At 36.0% G+C, this 19,362-nt stretch overlaps 1 non-coding gene and 1 pseudogene across 1 annotated transcript; one reads left to right on the forward strand and one right to left on the reverse strand.

Annotated features, from left to right (window-relative positions):
• LOC131803547 (mitogen-activated protein kinase-binding protein 1-like) overlaps nucleotides 1-17,857 on the forward strand; it is an 83,439-nt pseudogene extending 65,582 nt beyond the window's left edge.
• Nucleotides 8,667-8,737, reverse strand: TRNAG-GCC (transfer RNA glycine (anticodon GCC)). The gene has a single exon. It is a non-coding gene; the product is annotated as a tRNA-Gly (tRNA).
• Nucleotides 17,858-19,362: the final 1,505 nt, after the last annotated feature.

Below are 19,362 nucleotides of genomic sequence, written 5' to 3' on the forward strand. Positions count from 1 at the left end.
GTGATTTCAATGGGTGTTGCTGCTGCTGCTGCCGCTCAAGATAGGAAGGATACATTTTAAATATTTGTGATTAGATTTGGTTGTCAAGGACAGCACCGTTATTAGTTTTAATGTAGCCTTATTCGTTCGAGAGGATAATGAATATGTATTAGGAGGAAATTGACAATTTTCACTTTTTATTAAAAATTAATGCTAATAAGTTAGGTTAGTTGGAAAATAGGCAAGATTATCATAATGATATACTATAATAAGATTGAAAGCGTGATTGATATATATCCCGGGTCTGTGACAATTTTCTGGTAGTGAAATAACGGAGTGACTGAGAATCAACGCCCGGACGAAACGGCTGAATCTTGAATCTTTTCTTTGGAATCTTGAAATTTTGCACGAAGTTCGGTCTTGGTACGTAGGTGTGTGATAAGGCCGGGCTTTTGGAAATTCGTACTAAAAGGGTACAAATAGTTAGAATGAAATTTGGTTTTAGAGTCACTGGTGGAGTTCAGGAAAATGTACCAAAGAGTTTTTTGGAAATTTGAAATTTAAGGTTACCAAAAGTTCTAAAATTGTACTAAAATTCTAAATTGGTACAGATAGAGCTAAAAACTAAAATTTGTTATGAGGCTCAAAGTTGGAAAGTAAATTTAATATATGAAGTTGGTTTGGGTATGTGTACTAAGTGTGCGAAATGTACTAAATGGTACTAAATTCCGAATAGTTTGATTTAGGCTGAACGGATGAAGCTGGAATTTTAAAATTTTGTATGGCAGCCCTATAGGTGGAACGTTTGTGATAATGAGGTGATTTTGAAAATGTATGCTACATGCGCACGAAAAGTACTAAATAGTACGATATTTGGTACAATTTGGTATTGAGAGAACAGATTGCGTTTGAGATCTGAAATTTGGTGTTAGGTTGAAATTATTACCTGGTATTAAGATCTAGAGTTGGTTTTGTAAATGCGTACTAAGTTGTTCGAAACTAATAAATGGTGCTAAATTTTACTAAATGGTATTGGATGAAGGTATGGGACTGTTATCCTCAAATTTAATATAGATTTCACTGTCTTTGTCTCTGGTTTAGATATGGAAGTGGTTTTGGAAATGTGTCTTATAATTGTACAAAAAGTACTAAATTGTACTAAATTTGGTCTTGGTTGAAGGGATAGAGATAAAATTCTGAAATTTGATATTTAGATAATTATCTGAGGTTTTGATTTGAGGTGGTTTTGAAAACGTGTACTAAATTGAACTACATTTGGTGTTGGGTGAATGGGTAGGGCTGGGATCCTCAAATTTGCTATAGATGTCACTGTTAGTGTCTGTTGTTAAGATATGAAAGTTGTATTGGAGATGTGTACAATAATTGTTCGAAAAATACTAAGTGGTACTATATTGGGTATTGAGTGAATGTATAGAGCTAGAGTCCCGAAATTTGATATTCAGGTATCTGGGATTGAGATATGGAGTTGGTTTTGGAAATATGTGCTAGATTGTACGAAAAGTACCGAAATTGGTATTGGGTGAAGGGATAGAGCTCGAATCATGAGATTTGGTATCGACGTCATTGTTGGTGTCTGTGGTTGAGATGTCATTTTTGGTATCTATGTTCGATATTTGGCGGTTGTTTGGAAATGCGTCCCATATTTGTTCGAAAGGTAATAACGGTACTAATTTTGGATCACTGTTGGAGACAAAGATGAAGAGATGTAGATTGTTTTGGATATGCGTACTAAATGTTTCTAAATTTAGTATTAGGCATAAAGCTGAAGTTCTAAAATTTGCGTATGTTTCTAGGGTTTGCAAATAGAGACGTTGAAATTGTTTTGGCCAGAAAAATTGGATGTGAGTCCATTATGCAATGGTTTTACAAATATCCTACTCGACTAACTTCAAAATAAAAGATTTTGAATAATATTTGGTGTAAAAGGCAATGTATGAAGTCTAAATAAATTTGAGTACCAGAAAAGACTAACGCAAACTGTTGGAACGATCCTAATTTTTAAGGTGTACTTTTCGCTGACGAAGTAGTGGGCACTTGCTAATAGATTTAGATAGAAATATTTTTTTTAAATCTCTCTGCTCTTGACCAGTAAGTACTTGTAAAAAAATCCACGATAGTCTCTAAAGTAAATTCGTGGAAAAAGTTTGACAAACTAAAATTGAACGAAATCTAGTTAACCATTGTCGTACTTCGGAAAAAAGTCGGATGTAAAAAAGTTTGGGAAAATCAGGGATTTTTTTTTAAATTTTGGATTTTGTGGAGGTGATACCAGGTTATGAAAAGCAACATCAAGATTATTTCTTACCTATTTTCCCTATACGTCCTCTTTATATACAAGCGTCTAATGAATTTCTGAATAAATAAAATGGAAAGTACATTTTTTAATTTATTTCAATATATAATCAACTTCGATTTTAATTCCAAAATTGTTGGTTTTGTTTTTCATTTCAGCTGTACAATTGTTTTATTAATGCCAAAAGACAGACACAGGCCTATTTGGTCAACACATCCCGCAAAGCATTCACATCGGTGGCATTCTCACGATGTGGTCGCTATGTGGCCACCGGAGAATGTGGCATGAATCCGGCCATAAAAGTATGGGAACTTGAAGCGCCCAATGGTAATTTGGAACATTGTACCGGTGGCAATGTGGTGGCCGAATTTGTCGATCACAAATATGCCGTAACATGTGTGGTAAGTTTTTTCATCTTCTTGTTACATATATGTGTCCTTTTTTAACTTTTCTTCCGATTGCAGGCCTTTTCACCGACTGGTAAATTTTTGGTATCAGTTGGTTCACAGCATGACATGATTGTCAATGTATTCGATTGGAAATCCAATCTCAAAATGGCCTCGAATAAAATTAGTTCTAAGGTCTCGGCAGTGAGTTTTGCCGAAGATGGCAGTTACTTTGTTACCGTCGGTAATCGTCACGTCAAATATTGGTATTTGGAGGGTGGACGCAAATACAAGGACCCTGTCCCCTTGATGGGTCGCAGTGCCATATTGGGTGATTTGCGTGACAATGATTTTTGTGCCGTTGCCTGTGGCAAGGGCGCCTGTGCCGAAAGTACTTACGCCATCACAAGGCAGGGTCATTTGGTGGAGTTCAGTTCGAGGCGTCTGCTCGAGAAATGGGTACAGTGTCGCACCACCAATGCCAATTGTATCAGCGTGACCGGCCAATTCATTTTGGTTGGCTGTGCTGAGGCGATTATCCGAATATTCAATGCCAGTACATTGGAATATGTAACCACTTTGCCAAGAACCCACTATTTGGGTGTAGATGTAGCTCAGGGTATACATATCAATCATATAATGACAGTACCACCGCAGGCCAATATCCAGATTGTATTGCCATGGCATATGATGAGCAAAGGTCAAAGGTAAGTTGCACACAGAGAGATCCCAAGTTGAGCTTATAACTAATTGTTTTTGTACTTTCCTTAGGTAACCTGCATCTACAATGACCATTCCCTCTACATTTGGGACATGCGAGATATCAAACGTGTGGGCAAATCACATTCCTTCCTCTATCACTCCACCTGTATTTGGGGTGTTGAAACTGTGCCATATAACATGGAACGTGAACTCTCCCACACTCTGCCCGAAGATTCATTTGTTACCTGTTCTTCCGACGACACCATACGTGTCTGGGGTCTGGAGGGTTGTGCCAATAATGAAATCTATCGCAAAAATATCTACTCCAAGGAGCTGCTTAAGGTCGTCTACATCGACGATGATCTGAATTACATAAAAGATTTGGAGATTGTCGGTGACAAGGGCGGCGCGTCCAGCAATTCCAATTACGATGGACGCAATGGCGTTCGTTGTATTAAAATAAGTCCAGAACTAGAGCATTTAGCCAGTGGTGACCGTAGTGGCAATATACGCATTTATAATTTAAATAATTTAAAACTGATAACCGCAATAGAGGCTCATGAATCGGAGGTCTTGTGTTTAGAGTATTCCAATGAGAAAATCGATCGCAAGCTATTGGCCAGTGCAAGTCGTGATCGTTTGATACATGTTTTTGATGTGGCCCAAGACTATAAGCTGCTACAAACCCTGGACGATCATTCGTCGTCCATAACTTCGATCAAATTTGTAGGAGCAGGTCTAATTTCCAGATGATATCATGTGGTGCTGACAAATCGATAATGTTTAGAACCTTTCAGGTGAGATTGATCGCAAACCTTTATAATAAACTCTGTAATGATGGAATACATTTTTTTAGGGCAATATATTCTTACGTGGTACTCACACATCGGGCAAGACAACTCTCTACGACATGGAAGTGGACTCGAATGCCAAACACATACTCACCGCCTGCCAGGATCGTAATATACGCGTGTACGGCACACAGAATTCCAAGCATACGAAAACCTTCAAGGGTTCACATTCGATGAGGGTAGTCTTATCAAACTTAGTCTAGACCCCAGTGGTATTTACGTGGCCACATCGTGTACGGATAAAACTTTGGCCGTTTATGATTATTATTCGAATGAATGTATGGCCCGCATGTACGGTCACAGTGAATTGGTAACTGGTTTGAAATTCACCAACGATTGCCGCCACCTAATATCGGCCAGTGGTGATGGCTGTATCTTCATCTGGCAAGTTCCGCATGATATGATTGTAACAATGCAGGCCAGACTATCGCAGCAACGATTGCGATCTGGCCATGCTCCCATACCCAGATCAATTTCACAAGCTTTAATTGCTCCCGAAGGAATTATTGTAGAGTCACCCACCCCTGATCTGCATGATGATCATAAATTTGCTATGTCTCCGAATATATTGCAGGGTGAGGTACCCTTAACGCCAGGCTATAAACTTTCCGATGTGGGACAATTGCCACAATGGGCCAAGAGAAAGGCTGGAGTATCGGCTCTGGCCAATGAACCTGAGTCATCGGCAATGAATATACCCTCAGCTGCTAATCCAACATCTATGAGCAATTTGAGTTCATCACCAAGTCAGGTGGGTGGTGTGGCGCCCAGACCACGAAATCGCTGGGCCCAGCGTGGACAAATTGATGCTGACACCTTAACTGATATACGATCAAATTCAGAAAGTCCTTTGGGTAGTGTGTCAACTACATCTGGCATTGCACCGGCCATGCATCACCCTGGCTTTGGCAATACTCAGACATCGGACTACAACAGTGCTTCGTCTAAGGACATTATGTACAATCAAACATATTTGAGTGAAGATTCGTCCATTGATTCCGGCATGGAAACCCGAAGGGAATTGAAATTTATCGGTAGCAATAATGCTGGTACAGTACCCACCATTTCTGTGCCGGGAGCAGGGCAAGCCGAGTCGGAGCATCGTCAACATCCGCCACATTATCCGTTGAACGCAAACCGGGTTTGCGATTTGATACTATATCCAACAATGACCATGACGGTGACATTGAGGATATATCGGATGGTGAGAGAACGAGCTCGGATCATGGCATGTTCTATAACAACATATCACCCAGTACACCAACGTAAGAAAGGATGCTTATGTATTTTGGATTTATACTTAATACTTGTTTATTATTTCTCTTCAGAGATTTAAGGTCAATGCCATGAATGAAGAAGAACTACGAAAGTCGGTACGTCGCCAAAAGTTTGAGAAGGCTGGCCTCACCCTTAGCGGCAATGGTTCACACACGGCCAGTACAGGCACGGTACCGGCACCTCTGATACCGAAGATGAAGGATCAACACCCAGTGCCGAAAATGCTGATCGCTCTTTGGCCTCAACATTGGGTGGTAGTTCCGAAAGTATACCCCAAGCATCGTCCAGTTTCTTCAAGCAGCTTTACCCGACGGACCTGGTAATTTGCTCGAAAGAGGCAGTACTAGTAAGATTTATGTTTTTTGTTTTGTCCTTTTTATGTTATAGAAGTCAATTGTTTATTACAAGAAACGAATTAACCAAAATGTTTATTGGTGTTGTGATTTTGTTGCAGATCGTCGCAGCATAAGTGCCAAACATAATACCGAAAACGGTAAACCTGGTGTTTCCGCCCCGCCTACCATAACCAAATCGTACACCAGTACAAAGAAGGAGGAACTGTTGAAAGTCATAAATGAAGCTAAGCAAAAATTAGATAATGTAAGTTTTTGAAATATTTAATAGTTGGTCATTTTTTATTTTTGTTTTGTTTTGATTTTCCCTTTTTGTATTTTTTTGAATACTTTTATCTCCATATATATTTTTTTTATTTGGTTCGTGACATACACACTTTATATATATATGTATAATTGTATGTGTATAGGGTGCACGCAAAAATGGTGTTAAAAAGTTAACTGCCATACCAGAGGTGAGCACTACTGTTTCGGTAAAGTAGCAAATATACCTATTTGCATTTCTATTAGTTATTTTTCCAAATTCTAATTCCATCTGCAGACTTCAGCTTCATAAAATAAAACTAGTTGCAACATCAAATAAATCATTAAATTTTAATCATTAAAATAAATCAAAATAAATACTTAAAAAGTTTACCTCACCTAATTGAATGAAGTCAATTGCGGGCCGACTTTTAACCAAACAAACATTTTAGCATAGCAAAACTAATCAAGCGCTTAGTTAGACTAATTACAATGACTACCCTATATTGGAATTGTTAAAATACAGTGGTGGGATTCTTAAATGAATGTTTGCTGCATCCAAATCATTGATTATATTTAAAACTAAAGACAATTGAAAATTAAAGACATGTAGTTGGTTCCATTAGGCAAGCTGTATACTAATTTTGTTTGTTGAATCCGCAATACAATATGATTTTATATCTGTAACTAACAGTTCGTTGTTAAAATGTATAGTAGCGTCATGCAAGAAGGGAGTTCTTTGAAATATTTTGTAGTTTTACCATAATTATACCTTTCACCTTGGAAAGGAGGGTATATTAACTTTGTTTTTCAGTTTGTAACATCCCTATGTTCGGTTAGGTTAAAGGACACGCGGTTGCCTTTTGGTAACCTCTACACTTGGAGACCTGCTGGTCCATTGTGTTCATCCTAATAGGAAATTGGAAGAATGAAGAATAGTGGAAAAAAGTCTTAGAGGTTTTAAAACATAATAATGAGGGTGATCCACGACTAGAGGTCTTTGTCGTGTCGTCTTTAGCCACTTAAATATTCTGGTTAATTGAAGATTTACTATAGGGTCAGTGTTAGAGAACAAAAACAAATCATGTGACATTTGTTCGCCCACCTACTTGTGTCTCACGTTAATGAGTACTGGGCAGTGGCAGATGAGATGTTCGATCGTCTCAAGTTCTTCTTCGTCCCCACATATTCTACAATAATCAATGTCATCGCTGCCCCATTTCGAGGTTATTGCCCTCACCTTGCATTGACCTGTGATAATACCCACCACAAGTTTTAAGTCAGTTTTAAACACTGGCCCCAGCGACTTTGTTCTCTTCTACGGGAGTGTGGGCCAAATTCTTTTGGAGATGTTGCATCCCCTTTCGTCCAGCCATTTTTGCCACCTTTTTTCGCGTATTTGTCTAATGGTTTCTAGCTCGTGTGGCGAAATATTGTGCGTATAGGTCCACATTTTCCTATCACGCACATATAACGATATCACCGATATTCGGTATTTTAATAATCCTAGTCATTTTCCCACCAAATTGTTTCAAATTGGATAATTAAGAAGATTTGGTAGATAACATTCTTTAAAGTATAAAATTGTCTGTATAGGTTCCCGTTTTTGTATGGCCCCCACATAACGGCCTCAGCCACTTAATGTTTTTTTTTTGATAAGTTTAACTGCATTATCCAAATGGTCTTACTTATATATGAAGTTTAAAGTGGGGGTATTAAAAGTTCGGTCAGGTCGAACTTAATTTTTTTTTACTTGTTTTTCTCTATTTTTGGTTATAAGTCTCTTGTTTTTTGGACGGATATCGGGGTTTCACTCGTTTGATCTGTATAACGATTTAGCGCTTTCCTAATCGTTTGATTAATGTGACAATATAAGTAGATATTTAGCGGCACTGAATTAGAAACAGATGATAAAGAACTTGTTTTGCTACACTACAAACACTTAGTAAGACCTCTACAATACAATTCGTACTTCTGTTCCAATAAAAACTTTAAATGACATTCTGGGAAATCTCAAGTTCGTGTTGATTATTTTTTATATATTATAATAATATATTAATTGGTAACATTTTCCTAAATATCTTTAACAAAAGTACTTAGGAAAACCTATGACACTGGTCTTAAAATTATAGTTTAGAATATGAAAACATATAATTTGCAAGTCACATATTTTTCTTTTTTTCTGTTCGGTAACTGTTGGAAATTTCAAAAAATACATAAAACATAATTATTGTAAACCCATTAGACGTCGAAAAACACTGTACACTGTCCGACATCAGACTGAGATTTGTACATATATGTACTTATTATCTAATCTAAAGTATATTCATTTTTAAATAAATTAAACAAACAAACAACTAACTAAAGTATGTTGCCATCAACCCCTACTTGTTATTGTATAAATTCTAAAATATTTTAAACTTTACACAAACCTTTGGAACTTACATACAAACTCGTGCTAATTTTTATTTCAATACAGCTATGTTTAGTATAGACTAAATTCCAAACAAATATTATTTTTAGATAATAATTTTAAAATATAAAAGATGAAAAAACAAGTTGCATCGGCCGGGAATCGAACCCGGGCCGCCCGCGTGGCAGGCGAGCATTCTACCACTGAACCACCGATGCTTGTTGTAAATTTACACTACTATTAACAGCACATGCTTTCTCATACCCAACATTATGTTCAGTGATGATGCAGCTTCCAAATAACCAGTTGTATGGCTTTCACTTTAAACTACCAGTGTTTTATAGGAGAGGGGGTTTAAATAGACGAAAGCCAGGCAAACATGCTCTAACGAAGAAGCTGCTACTAAAAATAAACCAATGCTTTGTACTTAGCATTGCCTTAACTTACTTAAAAAAAAAACATTATACTAAAAATAGCATCATAACAAAAACAACAAAGCAACAGCAAAAAACACAACCAAGAGGTCATTGAGACAACCTCCTCTACAAAGTGAATGCTTTTAACTTTTTAACACAAACCAAAAAATGAAAAGAAAATTCAAACTAATTGTAATCTATGTAACAAGTATAACACTTGTACCTTTGTGCTTCATCATTACTAATAATTGTTAACTTAATTTTCGGTAGTTTATTTTAACCTCGTTTCATCTAATATTTCAGGTTGGCTATCGGTCACTGCGTGGTAGTCATAGTATCTCAGATTTAAGTTTAGCTGGAAATTTGGATGGTTCACGTTCTGGCTTATCGGCAGCAAATCGTTATGCTAAGACGGGTAAGTTAGAATTACAAATAGGTTTTAGAGATAGAGATTTATTAATTCATTTGAAATGATATCAATCAACACTGCTCTTTGCTTAAATTTATGGATTTCAAATTGGAATTAAAAATCAGGATTTAAAATTTAGGGGGCATCTATAAACATTTATTGAAAGAAACCAGTTTTCTATCGCTTTCAAAGAAACTTATACGATATGTTAAGTTAATAAAATGATCAAAAGTATCTTCATATTTATTGAAGAGTAAGACAAGTATCCATCGTCTTGACTAATCTTCATTAATGTCCATACGAATCGGCTTGAGGTAGAATCTTGAAAAATTCGCACAAGGGCCATGGAGTAATCAATATTATTGTAGAAAACGTGCAAAATGATTTAACGTTCTTTGTATCACAACGAATGTCATATACAGAGTTTTGTACAGGAGGCAATCGTTATGAAAGTGCAAAATATGGAGCATACTTTTAGGCGTGAAACAATGTGGAATGGTAAAATAATTATTATTATGCTTATAGCAGAGATATTATGAAATACATAGTGAAATTTATAAACAATTGAAAGAGATTGTAACAACAGGGCATTTCAACAAATCCATATCAATGGAAGGAAATTGAGCAGGGGAAAGCTTTAGAAAATGGATGTCAGGAAAAAGGCACCTTTAAATTAAATTTAATGTGCTGCTACGTTATGCCTTTGAAAGCATCCGGATCTTATTGAATGTTTAAACAAAAGGTGTCTGGTGAATTTTCCCAAGGTCTTATACCTTAACATAAAAAAAACTATGAGCTGATCTAAAAAGCTCATAAGTATTTTATATTAATGCTTCCCATTTAAAGACCTTGGGAAAACTCACTAAACTAATTCATGGACTGTAACCTACGTAAATTTTCCAAGAGCGACAATCAATTTGTAGTCAATTAACTACAGAAAATGGATGAAATTCTGGCCTTATTTAAAATAAAAAGAACTATTTCAAAAGAAGTTGTTTGATATCATTTCTTAGGAAGTACTTTCGCATTTATAATAGACAAATTGTTTAAGCGTAACCCTTTTAGCTATTAACATATATTAAGCTAATAATATATTTTAAAAACTCTCATTTTCTACTCGTTTGTGTCTCTCTTTTTTGTCTCCAAATATCTCAATCTCTTTTTGTATCTTAAAAACATGCCATCCTTGTAATTGTAACAAAAACCAACCCTCTATGTAATGTAATTCTTTTATGCTAATATATTATTGTATGCGTGATGATTTCGATTGATTACTAATATAAAGCTTTTGATCCCACACATAACACCGAAAATAAACCCCACACACAGTTTGTTAGCCAATCTAATGATATGGTGGGCAGTGGTGAGAGATCACCTCGGCTGCAGCTACAATCCACGCCACCAACGAATTATTCACCCAAACAGTTGATGCCTCCACAACAGCATTTCTTCAATTGCGCTGCTCCGAAATCAGTGCTCCAACAAAATTGTCAAGCAATGCGTCAGGTGCAACAGCAATATCCACCCTATCCACATCATGTAGGTGTTCATCAGATACATCCCCCACCGGGGGTACCTTTTATGGGGCCCACCACACAAAAAGTGCAAGTGCAGCAGCAACAAAAGCTGCCGACGGCACAGCAACAGAATAAAACATTTTCTAGTTCCACATTACCGGCCAGTGGTCAGGTTCGTGTAAAGCGCAATCCGAATGGCAATACACGACGCACACCCAGCATATTGAAACATTACAATCATGCCCGTCTCACCCGTCCATGAGGAAGTTGAATGGTCTTCGGATAACAAATCGATTATTATTACGGAACCCAAACGTCATTCAGTCTATGCTGATGATGCTCGCACAATACTGGACATGATCCAGGCGGATACTGAAAAGATGATAGAGGAAATTACCAGGAAATATGGTGATCTTGATGATATAGGTGTCGATGTGTATGATCCGGTTTCAGGCACTCGACACTCTCAGATAGTTGCTTCCAAATCAGTTCCTGAAAATCTTGCTGCACATCGTGGCTATTTGCCTATGGGCAGGAAAAATGATTTTGGATTTTCACCTGAGGGCTCCACAAGTCCTCGTATGGTTAGACAGCCATATGTGCCGCTGGCTCCCAAACACTCATTCTCCGAATTTTATGTCTATCAGGAAATTTATCAATGCGAACGCAGGTATCACTGTCGGACATTTTGCAAGACAACCCTGAACAGATGGCCGAAGCAAGGCGTTTGGAGGAGGCCAGATTTTTGGAAACTCAACGCCATTCCAGTGCTTCATTCTTCTTAACCTCAAATAATCCTTTTGCCACCGACAGAAGTCAAGAATCATTGTTATCCGAAGAATTCCTCGATGACGGCAGCTATTGTAATAGCATGGAAAGTATTCTATCAGATGAAAGTGATTGTAAAAGTGCTCCCCTAGAACAGCAGCAGGTCGTACCCAACATCCAGGTTTACGCAATTTCATTATTCATGGTCCCACATCAACTATAGCAGCAGCCCAAATGGTTTCCAAGTCATATGGCTCCAGTCCCAATGCCTATGGCAGCTTTGATTATTACATGCAGCAGCGCCACCTACATGCAACCGCACCATCAAATGTCTCACCATATGAAAGTTTCGATGTTTCTAGCTATAATCTGGAGAAAATACAAGCAACAAATGACAGGAAAAATGTACCACCAAAACCTATTCAACCTCAAAAACATATCCTAAATTAGCTGAGCCGTCCTCATTGGTTCAGCGAAATCCGCAACAACAATCATTTTCTTCTTCATCCAAGGTTTCAGACGATATACCCACATTAAAGTGTAAAAATCAACAGTATTCTTCAGGTGTAAGCAAGAGCATTAGCTCGGACTTTGCCCAAACACGTTGGCAGAGAAACACAAATCCCATACAAACGGAAAAAGGCCTACAATGAGAAACTATTTCAAAAGAAACCAGTCAAACAAAAGCCACCCGTTCCTGTTAAGCCGGAAAATCTCAAATCGACCCTAACTTCTACGGTGGAATCCGCCACGAAGCTTCAGGTCAAAGAACCGCTCAAAAGTCATGTTCCTTTGAGGTAAACGCCGATGTGTTGAAATGCAACTCTCGCACGGCCAGTGTGGTTAGGAAATTCGAAAGGAATTTACAAAAGTTCGAAAGAGAGAAACAGGCAGAACTACAGGCAAAAAAGAAACAGGGCAGCAACATGAGGCCATCGGTAAGTTCGGGGCTTTGGCTGGCCAGAGTTGTTTGAAAAAGGTTTCCAAATTTGACAACTCTCCCTCACGGCGGGCCACATCAATGCGCCAGAAGGAAAGGCCAAGATTTCGGTGCGTTTCAACACCGTGTCGCAAATCAAATATACTCCCAGCAATAAAAGGAACAATGGTAATGGATGTGGAAGTACCACCACCACATGTCCTCTGAATGATATTAATCTCAATGTGTCACCATCGGCAGGATCAAGTCTGCCCACAGACTATGGGGAGAAGACATTCGAAATGTTATATCAGAGAATGGCAATGATGAGCATGACAACATGACCATGGATAGCCTGAAATTGTACACAAAACCAGGTCTCCAACAGGTTGTGGATGAAATCAAACATGAACGGGAAAAGAGAGACTCGAAACATAAGAAAAACTTGGCCAATACTGAAATTACTCAAAATCCTCAAAGTCCCACAGACGCCTCTACCAGCAACCAATGCAAAAATATTGCCAAGAAAATTGATATATTGAAAAATTGATAGCCATGGAGGAGCGAAAATTCGAGCAAATACGTTTGGCCACTGAATCACGAATGCGACCCTTCGAATGCAACACCAAACAAAGAGGTTATGTTAAATCACTAACCATGAATTTGACATGCTAGCCAAAGGTATCGAAAAGGATATTGAAAATGAACAGAGACGTATTTTGGCAGATAATTCAGATGCCGATTTATGCGCCTATGCACGTCACATCAAAAGGAATGTTAGTCTGCCGGACGTTTTAGAAAGCACTGAAACCTATGCACTAAATAAGAAACTAATGGAACAACAGCAACGAGTCCAACTTGATTGTGACGGTGTTGAAGTGGAATTGGCCAGGGAGGTGAAGGCCGATTCAGATGTCGACAACGAGGATGAGAAAGAGGATGAAAGTGAAAAATCCTCTATGGAAAATGTAGAGAAATTGCTCGAAGGTTTGCTTCTTTCCCGTTCGTATTGCTGTGATTTTGGCACCATTGATTTTTGTTTTTATTATCATTGGAATTTCCTTTGAGCTCCACATTTTTTCGTTGTATTGTTTTTCAATGTTTTACAATGAGTCATATAATCACTCGTTTTTTTGGGTTGAAGTCATACATAAACAGTTTTCCTTAGTTTTTCATCCATCATTAACTATAATTTTGAATTAGTTGTACAAGAATTTCTTTTGCATTTTCTTTTAACAATTTTTCATTTGCAGGCAATCCCAAGAATTTGAATCCCATGCCAGTCGATGATTCGTCGTCCTCCATCCGAAGGGCATGTTCCCTTAGTGATTTACACATGGGCAATATGGGTAAAGGTTTGTTTATTCTAACAGCTTGTTATTTATAACAACATAACATAATTAATGTTACTGTTTTCAGCAGGCAAATCAACCAGTTCTTCCCAAAAAAACGGGTGCTGCACACCGCAACAGCTCTGCCACCCGTTCAGCCAGTAAACGTAATAGTCTGCAAATAAAAGGTTCTTCCACTAATTTAAGCGCAAATGCTCAATGGGTGTACTCAATCAGGTATGTCGGAACAAATTATAATACGTTTATTTTAATTCACAATTTTATATTCTTTTAGAGCGATTCAGAAACTGAAAGTAACAGCCGGGGCCGATCAGGTTCAAGTGGACAAAGCCGAACAAATGGACCCACGGGTAAGTTTTTTTGTATGTAATCCGCAAGAATGAATTTTTAATCAACATTTTTTATATTTTTAGCTGCCAATCGTTCGTATAATTCCAAAAATACGAATGGCAACAATAACCGTCGCAAGGGTAACCTACAAACAAGTTTTAATAATGGTAAGTGTTTTATGTATATATATATGGGAGTTACCATACTCCAACCAGACCATCCATCTCGCTGGGTACAGAGTCTAGGAGGTCCTGTATTGAAACTAGCAGTTAAAACAACACAAAATGGTGTCATAGTTTTCTCTAACGGTGATGTAGTTAATTGAGACTTTTTCCAGTGTTTAAGTATCGGTACACGTGATATTTGCAACTTGCAGACCTTCCTTTTGCAAAAGGGTAGCAGCAAAAGATCCAAATCATTTTTGGATATTAAACCTGACCTTTGGCATTGTATTGTCTCCCAAATTTTATCATGATATCTTCACTCACCATTGTCATCCAACTTTTGACATGATATCTTCACTAAACCTTTGGTGGTTTAACCTAACCTTTAATGTAGTATCTTCACTATTGCTACTGGATATTTTGCATACTTACATATGTTTATAATGAAAAAAAAATATTGGAAAACGATCGGGTGTTTCATCAGAACACAAGCGTTTCTACGAACAATTTGGACATGGAAATCGAGGAAGAAGATAAGGCCGAACATTTTTTATATCCACTAGCCATATGGCTAGAGAGCGTATATCATTTGATGCGGCCAAAACGTGCCCCATCGAAATAACGGTTTTAGACCCTATCTGTTTCAGGATATTTGGAGTCGATCTAACTTGGTACATCGTAATATTTTGCCAACTTAAACCGAATACGGAGAGGGCAATATGATCCACTCCATCAAGTACCTCCCCCATAAAGGTTCAACAATTTGAATAATGATAACTCTTATAAAATGGGATGTAAGTGTCCGATTATCTTCAAATTACACACATCACAATATTTTTTTTAAACTCTGGTGTGAAAATGGAATATATCGGTTCACTCCTCTTGGTACCTTTCCCACAAAGGATCAACGTTTTCAGTATCCATGAAGCTGATAAACGCGAAATTAACATCCGATCCCATTCAACTTGCCACATCTCAAATTTCCATCAACACAAGATCTGTTTAAAGATTGGTAGAGATCGGACCATTCTACGAGTACGTCCCTCCACATAGGGTTCAAGATTTTAAAAACAAAACGTTAAAAGTGAGCGAATAAACATCCAATTCTCTTCAAATTTCACACACACAAATATTTTTCTAACACAAGATCTGTTGTAAAGATGACATATCTACACCTTCTGGTAACTCACCCACAAGGGTCACAATTTCCAATATATCTGTCATGACTTGGGAAACAAGTAGGCGATTCTTTACGACTTGCCATATCTAATATTTCTCTTAACCAAATCTGATATGAATATGTATTTAACGAAATTTATGATTTCGCATAAAATGGATGTTCGTTCGCTTTTCTTCAAATTTTACCTATATTTTATCTGTATTAGATGAAGTATGAAATGGAATACTTCGGTCCGCTATATCTGTTATCTCACGCATATTTCTACATTTTCCAATTCACATATCTCATATAAAATATAGAAGTAGTCGATATAGACAAAAATGGCACGTTGCAATATGATTGCAAGTGAGGAGATGAATTTAAATTGCAACTTCGGAACATCTCATAAATCTGTATTGTTAATCTGTCGACAATCGGTCTATTCATCGTTTTTCAAGACAGATTTTTGTTGAGCACTGGAACATATTATTGATAGCTTAACAGTCTCACAGGTACCATCGACTAGGATGATGACCCACTTGTTCGAGGAGGCTTTCTTCCAGTCAAGAGTACTCTCTCGATTAATGGCACTTGTTATAGATTTCTTCAGTCATAGTCACTCTCGCTTTGTTACACCAGCCGGACAGTTACAGAAACTCCAAATCTAGAAAGTGCCATAACGGCATTTTCGAGTTAGAATTTCACAGTCAATAACTTTTGTAACTTATGCTCTTTTACTTAGTAATGTATGCTCTTATATTTGTTTGTGGAGGCTTGGATGGTATTTGAATCATTTTCTTATCAAAAATGGTAATTGCTTCAGTTTTCGATATAACAATACATAGTTTCTAAGTTGTAATTAAGTATGTGAACGATAAATATATTCCTATATCTAATGGCTCACATTGCAACTACTTTGAAAAACATTGAGATTCAATGTAGTTTGCTATATTGCTATTCCCTTAATTTATCGTACTGTTGTTAAACACTATTTCTTTTACATATCTCAATTAAAAGGACACCATCAATTATGTACGAGTGTTGGACTATTGGCTATGTCATGGTTGAGCTATAATTTTTTCGCACAAATATGCTATTGACAAAGGACTCTTATTTCTCGAAATGCAGCAATTCACCCCTACTTTACATTCACTTCGGCCCATTCAACAAATAATTTCTTCCTTTGTAATACACTTCTTCAGCTGAGTTTTCAATATTCGCATTTTGATAATTAAGCATAATGACGATAAAACATTATTTTAATGAATAAAAGTTGCGTGTCCATCCTTTTTATTATTTAACCTTGGACTCTTTCGAGGAAGTATTTAGCTCCTTACTTGATTTTTGTAAAAACAACAGCGCTTTTTTTCACGCTGTTATCCCAAAATATGTTTATCGTTCTTAAAATAAACAGTTAATTATCATATATCAATTTTTTAAACTTCACTTTATCTTTTATATCTCTTATATTTCACTTTTAATCAAAACATTAATATTTCTCTCAACAGCACCACCCAAGATGATTCCAGCTCTGAAGAAACCCAGGGCAGTTCTTCCAATGCAAAACCATTGTGCCACCACGTCCTCGTAATTTAGCTTTTGATCACAAAATAAAGTTATTAACAGTCCAAATGTGGTTAAGACTCGAGGAGTTTTAGAAGCTGTCGAATTTGCCGATTAGACAGCAATGGAGATCGTAAGTTGTGTTTAATTTAGAGAAAATATTGATTTCATTAATTTTTTTTTTTCAGCAAAATCTCAAGTTCATAATGTTATTAACAAACTATATACAACAACACAAACCGTTTTTACAATTGCATGCAAATCTCAGAAATTGTGAGGATTCTTTAATGCTGAAAGAATTGGAGAATGCTGTGATTATGACACAAAATATGTAACAAATATAACACAAATAAGTAAGTATTGGTATATATGTCCAATGTGTTATTTAATATTGATTTTCTTTTTCGCCTTCTTTCAGAAATGATAAAAATCAACAACCAAATCATGCGTACTCTAGCACAGAGCAGGCAAATTTAGAAAATGGCGACTATATGATGATGGTGAATAATTGCGCCGATCTATTAAGTAATTCCGTATGAAGCACAAACCCGATGACTGTGAGAAAAACTCCTAGTGTGTAAATTGAAAAAAAGAGAAACGTAAAAAACAAAACACAGAAGTGAAACTGAACTTAAACTACAAACTAAAAAGAAAACAAAAGGGAAATGCGAAAATAAAAGTAAAATCATAATTAATTTAATATTCATAATTATAATTAATTTAAATTAAAATACAACTAAACAATTATTAAGATAAATTACATTTAAATACAAATATAGTAGCTAACAATGTTTTTTATTATATATTATAATTAATATTATATAATATGATAATTATATTATTAATATTATTATTAATGAATTAATTAAATGTAAAATATTTAACTAAAACAAAATACACATCTATATTATTTAACAAATGAATTACAATTGTAATATTTTTCTCGTTTTTGTAAGGCAATGTGGTTTGATGATAAAATATTGCAATATAAACATTTTTAATTTACCCGAGAAACGAAAATCGAATTTTTCGTTTAATTATTTGTTAGCACAAGGGGCTGAAATGGAATAGAAAAATATTTCGTCACTTTAAAAATATATATGATTTAATGCTTCGTACATCAAATCAAACACTTTTTTTTTAAAATAGGCATGTTTTTGTTTGAAGACTTCATAAACAAATTAAGTTTGGCATCAACAAACTGCATTTCAGCCCCTGTGTTTAATCAAAGATGCAGCCAATATTCCATGGTTTTGCAAATCTTTTTGTGTATTTCCACACCGCAAATATGGCATTTTTAAAATAATATATTTTTTTTTTTTTTTTTTTTCATTATTGTTTTATTTCGATGTAGAAAACAAAAAAAGACGAAGATAAAGAACTTGAGACGCTTGTTTTGTTATAAACTTATTTGTTATGTTACGTTTTTGATTCTTTGCGTGTTTGGGCGTGATTACATCTACTCTAGCTTTTAGTCTATTTGATAATATGATTTTTGTCCATGTGTCTTGTTTCTTTGCTAATCAAATAATCAAAACCAATCACAACAATATTAAGTTAATCCTAAATAAAATTTATATTCACAAAATCATAATTTTCAATGAAATATTATTGTGTTAAGAGCTTAGATATGAAAGTTGTTTAATTACATTTATAAACCACACACTTTACACAACTAAATACTTACATCCTAATTTAGCTTTAATTGAAATGAAGAAAAGAAAATAATAATAATAAATATTTAAAACTATATTTGATATTGGAAAATAAATCATATAATTTAAATACGAAAAGAATAATAATACTAAAAATGCTATACCACAATATTTTTTTTGTTGTTTCATTGTGTTCATGTATAACTGTGATTTGTTTTCATGGCAAATGCAGAGCTTTATTTGTTTTAAGCCTAAATTTTTAAAACTACTATGGAGTTGATTGATTGATATGACTCAAATAGAATTTCGATGTAGCCTAATTAATTTCAACAAAAAAAAAACAAGTACGTTCGACTGGGCCGAACTTTTCCCTCCACCATTGAAGGAACTTGAAAATTTCAAAAAAATCCGATAACTACCACTTAAATGAAACCGGTTATATGGGACTACGAAGACGTGGACCTGCATACGAAATTTTGCCATAGGCTGTAGTATCCATTAGGAACTTAAATACGAGTTTTGAAACAATTTCAGTCGCTAAATGTCGCTAAAATCATGAAAAACCGAATATCGGGAGTACTGTTATATAGG

The sequence above is a fragment of the Musca domestica genome, unplaced genomic scaffold, assembly GCF_030504385.1.
Source record: "Musca domestica strain aabys unplaced genomic scaffold, Musca_domestica.polishedcontigs.V.1.1 308, whole genome shotgun sequence".
In the NCBI taxonomy this organism is placed as follows: domain Eukaryota; kingdom Metazoa; phylum Arthropoda; class Insecta; order Diptera; family Muscidae; genus Musca; species Musca domestica.